Below are 13,287 nucleotides of genomic sequence, written 5' to 3'. Positions count from 1 at the left end.
AAGGAAAGGCAGGGTGTGGAGAAAGCTGTTTAAGTACTGGCCAGAGGCCACACCTGCCAGGCCAACAGAAAGAGGCCTATTCATCGGCCACTTAGCTCCCATCGTCACTATCACCCAAGTCTGAGGAAGCCACTCTTACTCACCCAGTCAATGCAACAGCCTCTTCACTGAAACTCTGGCTTCCCACTGGGGCTCCTGCCCATGCAGCCAGCACTGTCCAGATTACTTCACCTCCACTCCAGCCTCCAGAAGCCTCTCATCGCCACTGCTGTGCAAGATGGAGTCAGGATCACCCAGGTAATTTAAGGCCCAGGGCCACCTAGAAGGGAGCTCTGGTGGCTTAGTGGTAAGGAATAGTGCTGACAACACAAAGGTACATAGTTCAAATCTACCACCTGCTTCTCAGGAACAAGACAGATGCTCTCTTCCCATGTGATTTACTGCCTCTGCAAACCCACTGGAGGGTCAGCTATGGGTCAACATAACAACAACAACGGGGCCGAAGGAAAATATAGGTGCTTTCTTCAAACATGGGCAGGAATGTCAAGGCAAAAGGGCTTTGCTTTTGGCACAAGGTCATTTTGAGCCCTGATTTTATGCCCTTGAAGCCACCTGGTCAGAGTCCTCAGGACGGCCAACCAGGGCCAGGTCATCTCCACAACCCAGTGAATTCTCTCTGACCCCAAGCTCCCTTCTACGTGTTTGTCTCCAGTGCACAGGCGCCATCCTGGTCTCATTAACTCTTGCCTCAAACGTGCTCCCAAGAGCCTCCTGACTTACGTTCCTTGTGCAAGTTTTATTTTCATGCTACCTCAGAGCCTTGCTTCTATTCACCCAGGTAGAGCAAGAACTAGCCCGGCCACTTGCAGAATTCCTTCATTGACCTACTTTTCTTCATTGTCTTTTCACTCTCTAACCTACTAGCTCTTGAATGTGTTCAGTGTCTTCCCCTGGCATGTGAATTCCAGGGAGACAGGGCAGGATTTTTGCCTCTCTTCTTCCCTGTTGAACCTAGAAGCCTGGGAGAAAGTCTAGCACCTGGCATGCCTCAGGGAATATTTGCTGAGTGAAGCACACCACACCAGAAGAGGCTACTCCTTCCCTGGTCCCACATCTTGGGCTGGGATGTTGTCATTATGTCTTGGAGAGTCAGAACTGAATCGTAGTTGGCTTTCCAGCAGATTTTCAGAGGCAGTAAGTCGCATGGGAGGAGATTGTCTATCTTTCTTCCACAGAATGTCTGGTAGATGCAAACCGTCTTCTTTAGGTTGGCAGCACAACTTCTTACCATTAAGCCACCAGAGCTTCTGGGTCAACCAAACCTTCTCTGGGTTCCAGATCGAGCAAGGATCTGTAAGGGAGGGCGAGCCACAACTGACCGAATTCTCTAAAAGAGGCATCATTCCAAAACATACCAAAAAAGAATCTTATTCTATGGGAGGGGCTTCTAACGGGGTACAAACTCAGCAAGGCAAAATATGGAGAGGCAGATTTCACAGGGTTAGGGGGCTAGGAGTGTTTTGTTAGTGACTTGTGTTCTTGTATGTCTAGAAGAGTTTTGGCATATGAGCAATGATTGATCACTGTTGATTGAAATAGTGAATAAACAAGTGAATGAATGAGGAAGTCATTCCTGAAGTCCTAACTGCATGTTCTGACTTTATTTCCTGTGAATGTAGCAACTCCTAAGAAGACTAGGGAGCTGCACAGCCAGAACTAGGCAGATGCCAACACGCGCGCCACAACACGACACCTTCAGTGAGGGGCTACAGCAATACATCGATCGAAGAAAACTTTGCTATAGATCTAGATGGAATAATGCAAGCATGCTACTGTTATTTTCCTGTTTGAGATCCAACTGGATCCAGTTAATAAATGACTTTCCAGCAGGTTTTCAGAGGCTGTAAATCACACAGGAAAAGATTGCCCATCTTTCTCCTATGGAGCAATTGGAAATGTGTGCCTTTGAGTGGGCAACACAGCTCCTTTTCACGAGGACACCCAAGCTCCAAAATACAGCCATATATGCGATGATCTTATAAGATGAAAATATGTGCACATATGTGTGTGTGCTTAAATCACATTTTTATCTTATAAGTTATTTATATAATACACATACTTCTATTATTTATGTATTCTCTGAGTGCTTGTGTTTTAGAAAAATATGTGTCTGTGAATATGTGCTTATATTACATTGTTGTTATTGTTGTTAATGATTGCCTTCAAGTCAAGCATGACTCTTAGCAACCCTATGAACAAAAGGCATGAAGCCCCTCTACATCTATCAAACGTTCATAGAGTTTCCAGAGGCATGTTGTTTAGGAAGTGGATACTACTCCTGCTTCCAAACCTGTCATAGCATGTTATTGTTTATTGAGTCACCTGTGATGCATAGTGACCCTATGTACAGCAGCTCTGAACCCTTCCCTGTCCTGAGCCGGTCTCACTAATTTTGACAACCCCCATTGCCTCAGTCACAGTATCAATCCATCTCCTTGGGGTCTTTCTCTCTTTCGCTGTCCATCCACCCTTCCGAGCATAATGTCCTTCTCCAAGGACCGGTTTCTCCTGGCCATGTGCCCAAAGTAAGTCAGGCGGAGCTTCAAAATCCTAGCCTCCAGGGAGATACTTGATTTCACCCTCTCCAAGACAGACCTATTTGTTTTCTTGGCAATCCATGGTATGTTTAAGACTGTTCTCCAGCACCATAACTCAACAGAATCTATTCTTCTGTCATCCTTAGTCATTGTCTAACTCTCTGTTGCATAGCAAGTAATTAGGAAGACCATGGCCTGGATTAGGCACACCTTTGTCTCTAGACTGACATCATTGCTCTTCAGCACTCTGGAGACGTCCTGGAGAGCAGATTTTCCCAATGCAGTTTGTCTTTTGACTTCCTGACTGCTGGTGTAAAGAGTGTTGAGTGTGGAGCTGAGCAAGCTGTAACAGCTAACAATCTCAACCCAACTTATTGCTGCTGAGTTAGAACTGACTCACAGCTGACCCTTTAATGAGCTCCCTAAGCTGTAAATTATCCGGGAAGAGATCACCCATCTTTCTCCCGTGGAGCTGCTGGTGAACCAGACCATCAGAAAAGCACCACCTTTAAGCTATCAGCACAATACTATGGGTGAGACCACCCAAGCTCCCTACAGACAGAGATAGAAATGACTTGATCATAGTTTATGGGTAAGTGCCCACACTCAGCTCTGGTGACAACAGGGCCTACATTGATTTTGGCTGAGCTGTCTTTTTTCACAACAGTGTGCCATAGGGGCTTCTGATCACTCCCCAGGCTTTTAGTTGAATGATCTATTTCTAGATATTTCTCTCAGGGAGTATCCCACACACCATGGATAAAGAGCACTGGATCTACTGCACACAATAAAGCCTGGGGCGCACAGCCTAGGTCCACCTTGAATCCCTCTGCTGCTGTTTAAGTTCATTGCCTTTGGTAGGACCTTTGATAGCAGTGAAAGAAAGAGCATTTTGACTAGTCATTGTCTGTTGTTGAGTGTTCCTGGGTCCAGGAGCTGGAAGGTGCCCATCAGTCTGCTTCATCAAAGGAAAACAAGGTGTCGCTTCACTGTCAGATGCAACGGACCTGTGACTCACTCTTCTGAGGCGAAGGCTAAAGATTAGCTTATTCTGGCTTGATCCCCTGCTCAGAATTTGCTTTTTCATCCTAGATATACTAAATCTGAATCTCTATTTTAACAAACTAAACAGAAAAGAAGAAAGATCTCATAGCTGTCCCTCCAGTGGGTTTTCAGAAGCTATAAACTTCATGGGAGGAGACTGTCCATCTTTCTCCTAAGGAGCCACTGGTGGATTTGAACCATCCACCTCTGGGTTGGCAGGGCAGTTCTCTACTGACTAAGTCACCAAAACTCCCTGTATTTCAACAAGATCTGTCACAATCACCTGGCAATCTTGTAAAAATGTAGATTTGGAGTCTGCATATCTGGAGTTGTTAGATGCTGGCAAGTCAACTGAGACTCGTATTGTTGTTAGGTGCTATCGAGTATGACTCATAATGACCCTATGAATAAATTATTTGAACACTGTCCTATCCTGTGCCATCCTCACAATCTCTGACACACTCAAGTCCACTGCTGCAGCCACCGTGCCAACCCACCTCGTTGAGAGTCTTCTTCTCTTTCTTGGCCCCTCCACCTTGTCAAGGATGATGTCTCTCTCCAAGGAATAACTTCTCCTAGCAACAGGCCCATAAAGACCCAGTGTATAATGGATTCCTCTCCTATTCTGTGCAGTCCTCATAATATCTAACGTACAGTTACTGTGTCAATCCATCTTGTTGGGGGCCTTTCTCGTGTCTCACATACTCTGGGCATGTTGTCCGGAGAGGCTAGTCCTTGGAAAAATACATCATATCTGGGGTTGTTGTTGTTGTTATTGTTATGTGCCTTTGAGTCACCTGCAACTCATAGAGACCCTATATACAACATCCCTAAACTCTGCCCTATCCTGTGCCAATCTCACTGTCTCTGACACCCCCCCCCCCATTACCCCAGTCACTGTATCAATCCATCTCTTTGAGGGTCTTTCTCTCCTGTGCTGCCCTCCACCCTCCCAAGCATGACATCCCTCTCCAAGGAATGGTCCTCCTTGCAACATGTCCAAAGTAGAAGCTTCAGAATCCTTGCCTTCAAGGAACCGCCAGGCTTCACCCTCCCCAGGACAAACCTGTTTGTTTTCCTAGAAGTCCATGGTATATTCAATGCTTTTCTCCAACACCACAGCTCAAATACATCAATTCTCCTTCTAGAGTCCCTAGTCATTGTCCAGCTCTCTGATGCTTGGCAAGTGATTGCAAAGACCATGGCATGTATCAAGCGCACCTTAGTTTCCAGAATGACATCATTGCACTTCAGCACTATAGAGAGGTCTCTAATAACAGACTTTCTTATCATAATACGTCTTTTAATTTCCTGGCTGCTGGTGCCAAGAGTGTTGAGTGTGGAGCCAAGCAAACTAAAACTGTGAATAATCTCAGTCTCTTCACCATCCATCATGATGCTGCCAATCGGCCTGGAGGAGGCATGCAAATTCTCAAGAGGAGTTCAACTCATAACGCCCCAGTTGGAAATCCAGCCTGGCCTTGGCCCTGAGGAGGAGCACTCCCTGGTGCTCTGTACCCTTCCTCAATGGATCTCTCTCTTCAACCGTTTGTCATGCTTAATTAATGCCACTCTACCCTGTGTTCCCTTTGCAAATCCATACATATATGTGAAAAATATTGCAAATAGAGGTACAAATATGCAAATAGTCCTTTCACTCACTTTTTTCCAATATCAGAGCAGATAGGATATTCTAAGGTTGCTGTCGTTCCTAATTTCACCTTCTAATCATGGGAAGCTGATACATTTGCAGCTGATAGAAAAGGTGGGCCACCTCTTGTCTCCCACAGAGGTCAGCCCGGCATGAGATGCAAATAATATAGCAACCAGCTGGGAGAAGAAACATTGGGGAAAAAATCATCCAGAAATAGCTATTCATTTGAAAGCCGTTGGCCCAGCCAGAAACAGGCATTCTGCAAAGAGAATGAAGCAGCCAGTTCTGAGGCTGGCTGCCTACTGCCAAGACTACCATGTTGGAAAGTGCAGAGGAGGGGCTGAGCCTGAACCTGGGCGAGCCAAATCGGTGTGGGGTTAAGTGTCTGCTCTGCAGGCTCATTTGAGCTGCAGTCAATTGTAGGCGTTTACATGTCCTTCTCCAAGACTTTCATTGCCCAAGGGAGTTTTCTGATTTTCAGGTATCACTGAGTTTTACTGGACTCGACACTTAACAATAACAACATCAAAAGGGAGTGGCAGTGGCATAATTTGGAGAGAAGTGATCTGCTAAGCCAAAGACCATCCCTCTCTGGGAGTTTGAGTCCCCCAGAGGCTCTGTGGGAGAAAAGTTGGCAATGATATGATTTACAGTCTTGGAAATCCACCGGAAGGTCAGGTGAGTTGGTCCCAAATCCATGGCAATGAGTTGGGGTTCTTGGCTATTGTTGTTAATTGTGATTGTTATGAGTCTTGATAAGCTCTGGTTTGTCAAGTATGCAATTCCTAAAAGGAAAATTTGCCAGAATCAAATGAATAGATTCTGCCTGGAGCATTGTTGGTCCCTGGAAGTGCATGGAAAAGAGGGGAATTTACGTTAATTTTGTTTCATTTGGTGCCGTGTTCCTGAGATCATGTACCAATTCACCTCCCGCCCACCCTTTTTATGCCAGCAAAGATTTGGTCATAGATCCAACCCTAGACTCAGCAGCCCCCTAATTTTGTTGGTTGGAGCTGAATGAAGCCAGGACCTGAGAAGTGTGAGCCAAGAAAGGCACTCAGAACGGCAGAATGAATTCAGGAGTCCAGAGACAGAGGAACCCAGTCCTGCTTTTCACTGCCTCTAGCTGGCAATGCAAGTCTTTATTTTCCCATAGTTCCTTAGTATTCTCCTGTGTAAAAATAGGGCAAAGAGCTACAATGTCAGCTCTGAGTGTTGAGATGGTCAAGTGAAACATCAATGTCTGGGAAAACCTTGGGGAACTCAGGAACACTGACTATACACCAATAGACATGGTTCATTCCTCCCTTGTCTTTATACTAGCTATGCCCTCTCCTTGCAATGTTTTGCTGCTGTTGTTGGTGTGTGAAGTCAAGTCAGATTCGACCCATAGCTGTCCCTCCAGTGGGTTTTCAAAGGCAGTTAATCACAGGGGAAGGAGACTGTCCATGCTTCTCTCACGGAGCAACTGGTCGATTCGAACCGCTTGCCTTTGGGATTGCAGTGCAGCTTCTCATCACCAGCTACCAAAGCTCCTTGAAGAAGTATCCATTCCCAAATCTTTGGGAAGCAGCTTCCTTCTCATTACTCACATTTCCCGCTAATGTCAACTCTTCTAAGAAGCCTTCCCTGATAACCCTAGTTAGAACGCTGACTCCCCAGCTCTTCATCCTGCTTCATCATTTTCACGCTGAACTCACATTATGTATGTCCTTATTGTCAGAACCATCCCCCCAGGAGAATCACCACCCAAGAGACATGATTCTGACTATATTGGTCATTGTGATCATTTCCAGTCTCGGGAACAATTCACTGTGCTAAAGGAATGAATGAAAGATGGTCTCATTTCTTGTCACAGAATCTACTCCTTTAAGAGTATGGGAAGAATTTTGCTTATTTCATATACCAACACAGAGTCAGTGACCTGTAAGGGAGTTTCTAGAGCTTACAGAAGTTCTAGAAGGGTCTGCCTCACAGACGTGAAGTCTTTCCCCTGGAAGTTCTTTCCCACATACAAGTTCCTTTCTTGTTCTTCTTCCCACTGTACCTCTACTCCTAGAGCAGGAGCTCTGGGACCTTCATGTGGCCTCTTCAGGAGTGTGTGCTGACTCTACAATGTGAACTGAATACCCAGGCCCTTTGCAGAGAACAGCAGACTCATTAAGCAGTAGGAGATTCTTGCAGGTAGTACTTAGTTCTTTGCAGAGATGCCTACGTACATCAGAATGTGCAGTCTATCCCATCCACAGCTAGATAAACCAATAAGCCAGCTTCTTTCCTGTGCTTCTGAAAATCCCCTTGAATGGAGGAAGGAAGGGTAAACAAAGTCTGCAGAGACAAGCTATGGAACACTCCCCTTTCATTAGTGCAGATCCCCAAGAGAGAGACAGCTGACCACTGCCTGGAGGGCAGAGGGCTGGCCAGTTAGTGTTAGTGGGAACCTTTGCATCTCTCTCTACAACCAAGGGCAAATCCTCTCCCTAATCTGAGCCTTTAAGGTTCCTTCTAGCTTTGATGGCGTAACTGTTGTTAGATTCCATCGAGTCAGTTTCAGCTGAGTGTGACTCTCTGTAAAATGAATGAAATGTTGCCTGGCCCTGGGTCAGCCTCATAATCATTGCTGTGTCTGAACTCATAGTTGCAGTCACTGCATCAATCCATCTCCTTGAGGATCTTCCTCTATTTCACTGATCTTCTACTTTCTACCTTCTGATAACATACCCAAAGTACATGAAATGGAGTGGCTCAATCCTCTTTTCCAAGGAGCATTTTGAGTTGCACTTCTTCCAAAAAAGACTAGTTTGTTCTTTTGGTAGTTGACCACATATTTGATATTCTTTGTTAGCCTCACAATTCAAAGGCATCAGTTCTTCTTTAGTCTTCCTTATTCATTGTCAAACTCTCACATGCAAATAAAGCTACTGAAAATACCCTGGCTTGGGCCATGCACACTTTAGTCCTCCAAGTGACAGTCTTTACATCTTTAACACTTTAAAGAGATTCTTAGCAGATTGATCCAGCTCAATACATTGTTTAATTTCTTTTTTGTGCCTAAACCCGGGATTGTTTGATTTCTTGATTATTATGTCCATGAGCATTGATTATAGATCCAAGAAATAGAAAATATTTTATAACTCCAATCTTTTCTCCATTTATCAGTATGCTGCTTAGTGGTCTAGTTTTTCCAGATTGTTATTTTCCTGATGTTGAGGTCAATTCCAAACTGAATGAGTCTGGTCTTCATCAATAAGTACTTCATGTCTTCTTCATCTTCACTAAACAAGGTTGTGTCATCTGCATATCAAACGTTGTGAGTCTTCTTGTTATTCTGGTATGACATTCTTTTAAAAATAGTTAAAGTTATCAGATTATTTAAACAGCATACAGTTTGAACAGATATGCTGAAAGAATTCTGATGCACACCTTTTATGGTTTCAAATTACACAATATAGCCATTGTTGTTGTTGTTGTTTGATGCCGTCGAGTCGTAGACGACCCATAGTGACCCTATGAACAAACAGCCTGAGGACTGTTCATACATAGAGTTTCCGGAGGCAAGCCATTTCGGAAGTGGATGCCGATCCTGCTTCCACAATATAGCCATACTCTGTTCAAATGACTATTTCTTGGTTTATGTACAGGTCATGCATGACCACAACGGATATTTGGAAATTCCTTTGATTTGCACTGTTATCCATAATTTCCTATTATCCACATTATTGAATGGCTCTACATAGTCAAAAAAGCACAGGTAAACATCTTTTGGGGTCCTCTGGTTTTAGGCAAGACCCACCTGGCATCAGCAATGGTATCTCTCATTCTACTCCTCATGTGAATCCAACTTTAATTTCTGGTAGTTCCCTATCTGATAGCATTGTTGTTGTTATTGTTAAGTGCTGTCAAATCTACTATGACTTATATAAATTAAAAAGCTGAACAGGAAATTTCAAAGGGCAGCTCAGGATGACAAAGCAAGATACTATAATGAAATGTGCAAAGAGCTGGAGTAAGAAAATCAAAAGGGCCGAATTTGCTCAGTATTTCTTAAGCTGAGGAACCGAAAAACAAATTCAAGACATGAGTGGCAATACTTAAAGATGCTTTGGACACAGTGTTAAATGATCCAAGAAATATTAAAAGAAGATGAAAGGAGTATACAGAGTCACTGTACAAGAAGGAAATGGCTGACACAGAAGAATTCCATGAAATAACATATAAGCAAGAGCTTATAGTGATGAAGGAAGTTCAAGTTGCTCTCAAAGAATTGGCAAAAACAACAAGGCTTCAGGAGTTGACAGCATACCAATAGACATATTTCAACAAACACACACTACCCTGGATATGCTTACTCAGTTGTGCCAAGAAATCTGGAGGACAACCACCTGGCCAATTGACTGAAAGAGATCAATATTTGTTCCCATTCCAAAGAAAGGTGACTCAACAGAGTGCAGAAATAATTGAACAATATCTTTACTATCTAACGCAAGCAAGATTCTGCTGAAAATTATCCAAAAATGATTGGAGCAATATGTCAACAGAGAACTGTCAGATGTGCAGGCTGGATTTAGAAGAGGTCACGGCTAGGGATATTATAGCTAATGTCAGATAGATCTTGGCAGAAAGCAGAGAGTATCAGAGGAATATCTACTGTGTTTCATTAACTATGCAAAGGCTTTTGACTGTTTGGATTTCAACAAGATATGGCTGACTCTGAGAAGAATGGGAATCCCAGAACATTTGACTGTGCTTATGTGAAACCTATACTTGAACCAAGAGGCAGTCATCAGAACAGAGCAAGGAGACATTGTATGGTTCAAAATTGGGAAGGGTGTCTGCCAGGGATGTATTCTGTCTCCATACCTTTTCAATCTGTATGCAGAACAGATCATCCGGGATGCTGGGCTGTACGAGGAGGAATGTTGCATCAGGATTGGAGGAAGATTCATCAATAACTTGCATTATGCAGATGACACAACCCTGCTTGCTGAAACTGAGGAGGACCAGAGGTCCTTGATGCAGAAGGTCAAGGACTGCAACCTCTAACATAGATTGAAGCTCAACATCAAGAAAACGAAGATTCTCACCACTGGACCAATTGGCAGCATCATTATGGATGATGAAGAGATTGAGATAGTTAGTAGTTTTAGTTTGCTGGGCTCCACAGTTAACACTCTTGGTACCAGCAGCCAGGAAATCAAGAGATGAATTGCATTGGTAAAGTCAGCTGTCAGGGACCTCTCCAGAGTACTGAAGAATAATGACGTCAGGCTGGAAACTAAGGTGTGACTGATCTGGGCCATAGTCTTCACAATTATGTTCTATGCATTGGAGAGCCTAACACAGGTTGTTGCCTAATGTCTGAACGCATAAGAAACATTAATTCCATTATGGAGGGGCCATTATAGGTCTCATTGAGCTCTAAGATAAAGCAAGATATCTTATGAGGTACAGAGTTCCCTGGAGCCCAGCTGTTGGAGGACTCACGCATCTATCTGTTGGGAGGAGTCTGAGGTGTGGCAATGAAACAGGATATTGGAGCACATTGACCAAAGAAAATGGAAGACGTCACCCTGGTGGGAAGGCAAGAAAGATGGAGTCAACTTTAGTTACACAAGATAGAATCAAGATAGGCATTAGATGCCTCTGAGTTGTCAAAATTATTCTCTCATGTTTGCCACTGAGTCTTGTGTTGCTGCGTTAAAATTCTCATCACATTTACCTCATGTCTTTTGTCAAATAGAATAGGTGCAGCCACTCGCAAGCTTCCCTCAGGAGCAAGCTGTGCAGGGGTCCAGCTTCCTTGGGTTTCTTGTTTGAGGAATTCTCAACTGTTGACCTCTTGAGCAGATTCCCAACGGTGAACTTAGTGTACTGGCAACTCCCAAACTCCAGAGACTCTAAGAGAAGTGAGCCCAGCTCTACTGGTGGAACAGCTTAAACTAGACTCCTGAATGATGCTGGCTTACTGGGGATTAGTCTACCTTCCTTTCAGGAGCAACGATTTTCTTAGAGGAGTACCGATAAGGCTTCTGAAAGGCGAAAAAGTGCTTAAGATGTGCAAACGCTAGGACCAAAAAAAGGAAAAGGCAGTATTAAAGGAGTCTAGCTGCAAATAAACCTGCCCATCTCAACATGAGGGCAGTTAGGCACTCTGCAGACCCAGTGAGAGGCCCACTTGTCCTCTTCTGAGGAGCCGGGGACAGCTGACCTCTTGTCCATAGGTTGTGTTTTGATAACTCCCAGAAATGAGAGGGTGTTCTCGGGGAGGGTAATTTGGCATAATTCCGTTCACGACTTAGAGTCGACAGGCAGCCTCGACAGCTGGCCCTTATTTGGTACCTTCAGCAGCAAATGCTATTTTCAAGACCAATTTATTAAAGATTCCATGTTTTTTTGAAGAGACGTCACAGACACAAAAAGGGGTATGTTTATTGATATGTTAAAATATAGGTTTTTAACTCGATTCCTTAGCCCTTAAAAACAAAGTAAAGAGATAGACAGATACAATTATGTTCTGACTAGCTTCCGCCAGCCTGCCCAATGGGAGCGTTTGTATATACTTCTCAGTGGCGCTGAAATCTGCTTAGGAAAGCAACAAGTCCTTTGTTCGGTTGACAACAGTTATTACAATTAATTCAGTTTGTGATTGGTACTTGCGCTGAGTGACAAGGTGTTATTTTACCTCAGTGAAAGTTAAAGTGGTAATACCTACGTACGCCATCACACGGGGGGCTTGCTATCAGTCAGGAGGAAGAAGAAAAGGCTGCCTGCTCCGCCACCACCCTCTCCACGCCCCTCACGCGACTTGAGTTAGGGGAACGTGCTGGTCGCTCCGGGGAAACTTTCTGCCTCCCAAAGTGCCAGTTCTCTGCAAAGTTTCTCACAAAGGCCCAGGGCTCAAGTGTGGCCTGGCTCAGACGGCTTGTACCTGATCATGGAGCTAGCTGAATGTCAGCACACGGGACTGAGGGTAAATCTTGTTACTTGCCTCACCGTTATTTATCCAAGTTGGAATTTTACTGTAGAGGCCTGTTTTTTGTGATTATTGTTGCAAAGTTTTCCAGTGCATTGTAGGATATTTACCAATGACTCTCACCTACCAGTTGCCACAATTCCCAGAACTCAGACAAGAGTCTCCCTAGACATTGCCAAATATCTTCACTGACAACTCCTGGCTGTTTGCTGTATTATAGATAGTTGCTTTGAGAGCCGTTTCCTTACCTCTAGAGTTTCGAATATCATCAAGAAGGGTGAACAAAGAAGTGTGGTGGACACAGAGAACTAAAGACCTAAGCAAGATCATCGGCCACAGAGCTCTTCCAAAACCAACAGTGTTCCTGAAGACCTCAGATTCTCCTTCAGCCAGGATGATCAAAAAAGGACATTTTTTGTTCATTAGATTTCCCACCTTCCTTGGGGTTTTAAAAAAACTATACTGCACAATAAACACGTAGACACAGATATATAACCTACATCTCTATGCACTGCAGGAAATACACAGAAGCTTGCAAAGTATTCTGATAACTGCATGCTCTGCTAACTTGACTCACTCACTCCAGTTGATTCTGCTGGGGTTTCACTCTCCTCTTTCAATACCACCTCATCACACGAGCCCCTCGTTCTAAGGCCACGGTGGTTTAGGTGGGAACTGGCTAAGGGTGAGCCTGACCGTGTTTTCCAGGGAGCAGGCACCTAGGGCCTGTGGGGCTATGCTGTCCAGGGCCCTGCTCCGAGGACTGTCCACCCCACACCTTCTGTACAACAGCCCAATCCGGCTTCTGGAGCAGAGACACAGCATGACAAAGTCCTAAATCCTTTGCCACTTAATCTGTCGTCCAGCTGTCCCACCGCCCGACTGACTGCGGCCAGGGATCACAGTGGTGGGCCCTGCGGTCTCTGGAGTTGGAACAAATCAGCGGGCAGACAAGCACCAGGCAATATCAGACAGGAAGCCATGGAAATCGCCCCTTCCCCATTATTTCTTATTATTAG

This window comes from Elephantulus edwardii, unplaced genomic scaffold (assembly GCF_000299155.1).
Source record: "Elephantulus edwardii isolate Elephantulus edwardi_28Jun2011 unplaced genomic scaffold, EleEdw1.0 scaffold00062, whole genome shotgun sequence".
Classification (NCBI taxonomy): Eukaryota; Metazoa; Chordata; class Mammalia; order Macroscelidea; family Macroscelididae; genus Elephantulus; species Elephantulus edwardii.
The sequence above is the reverse complement of the archived record's forward strand: the minus strand, read 5'-3'. Positions refer to the sequence as shown.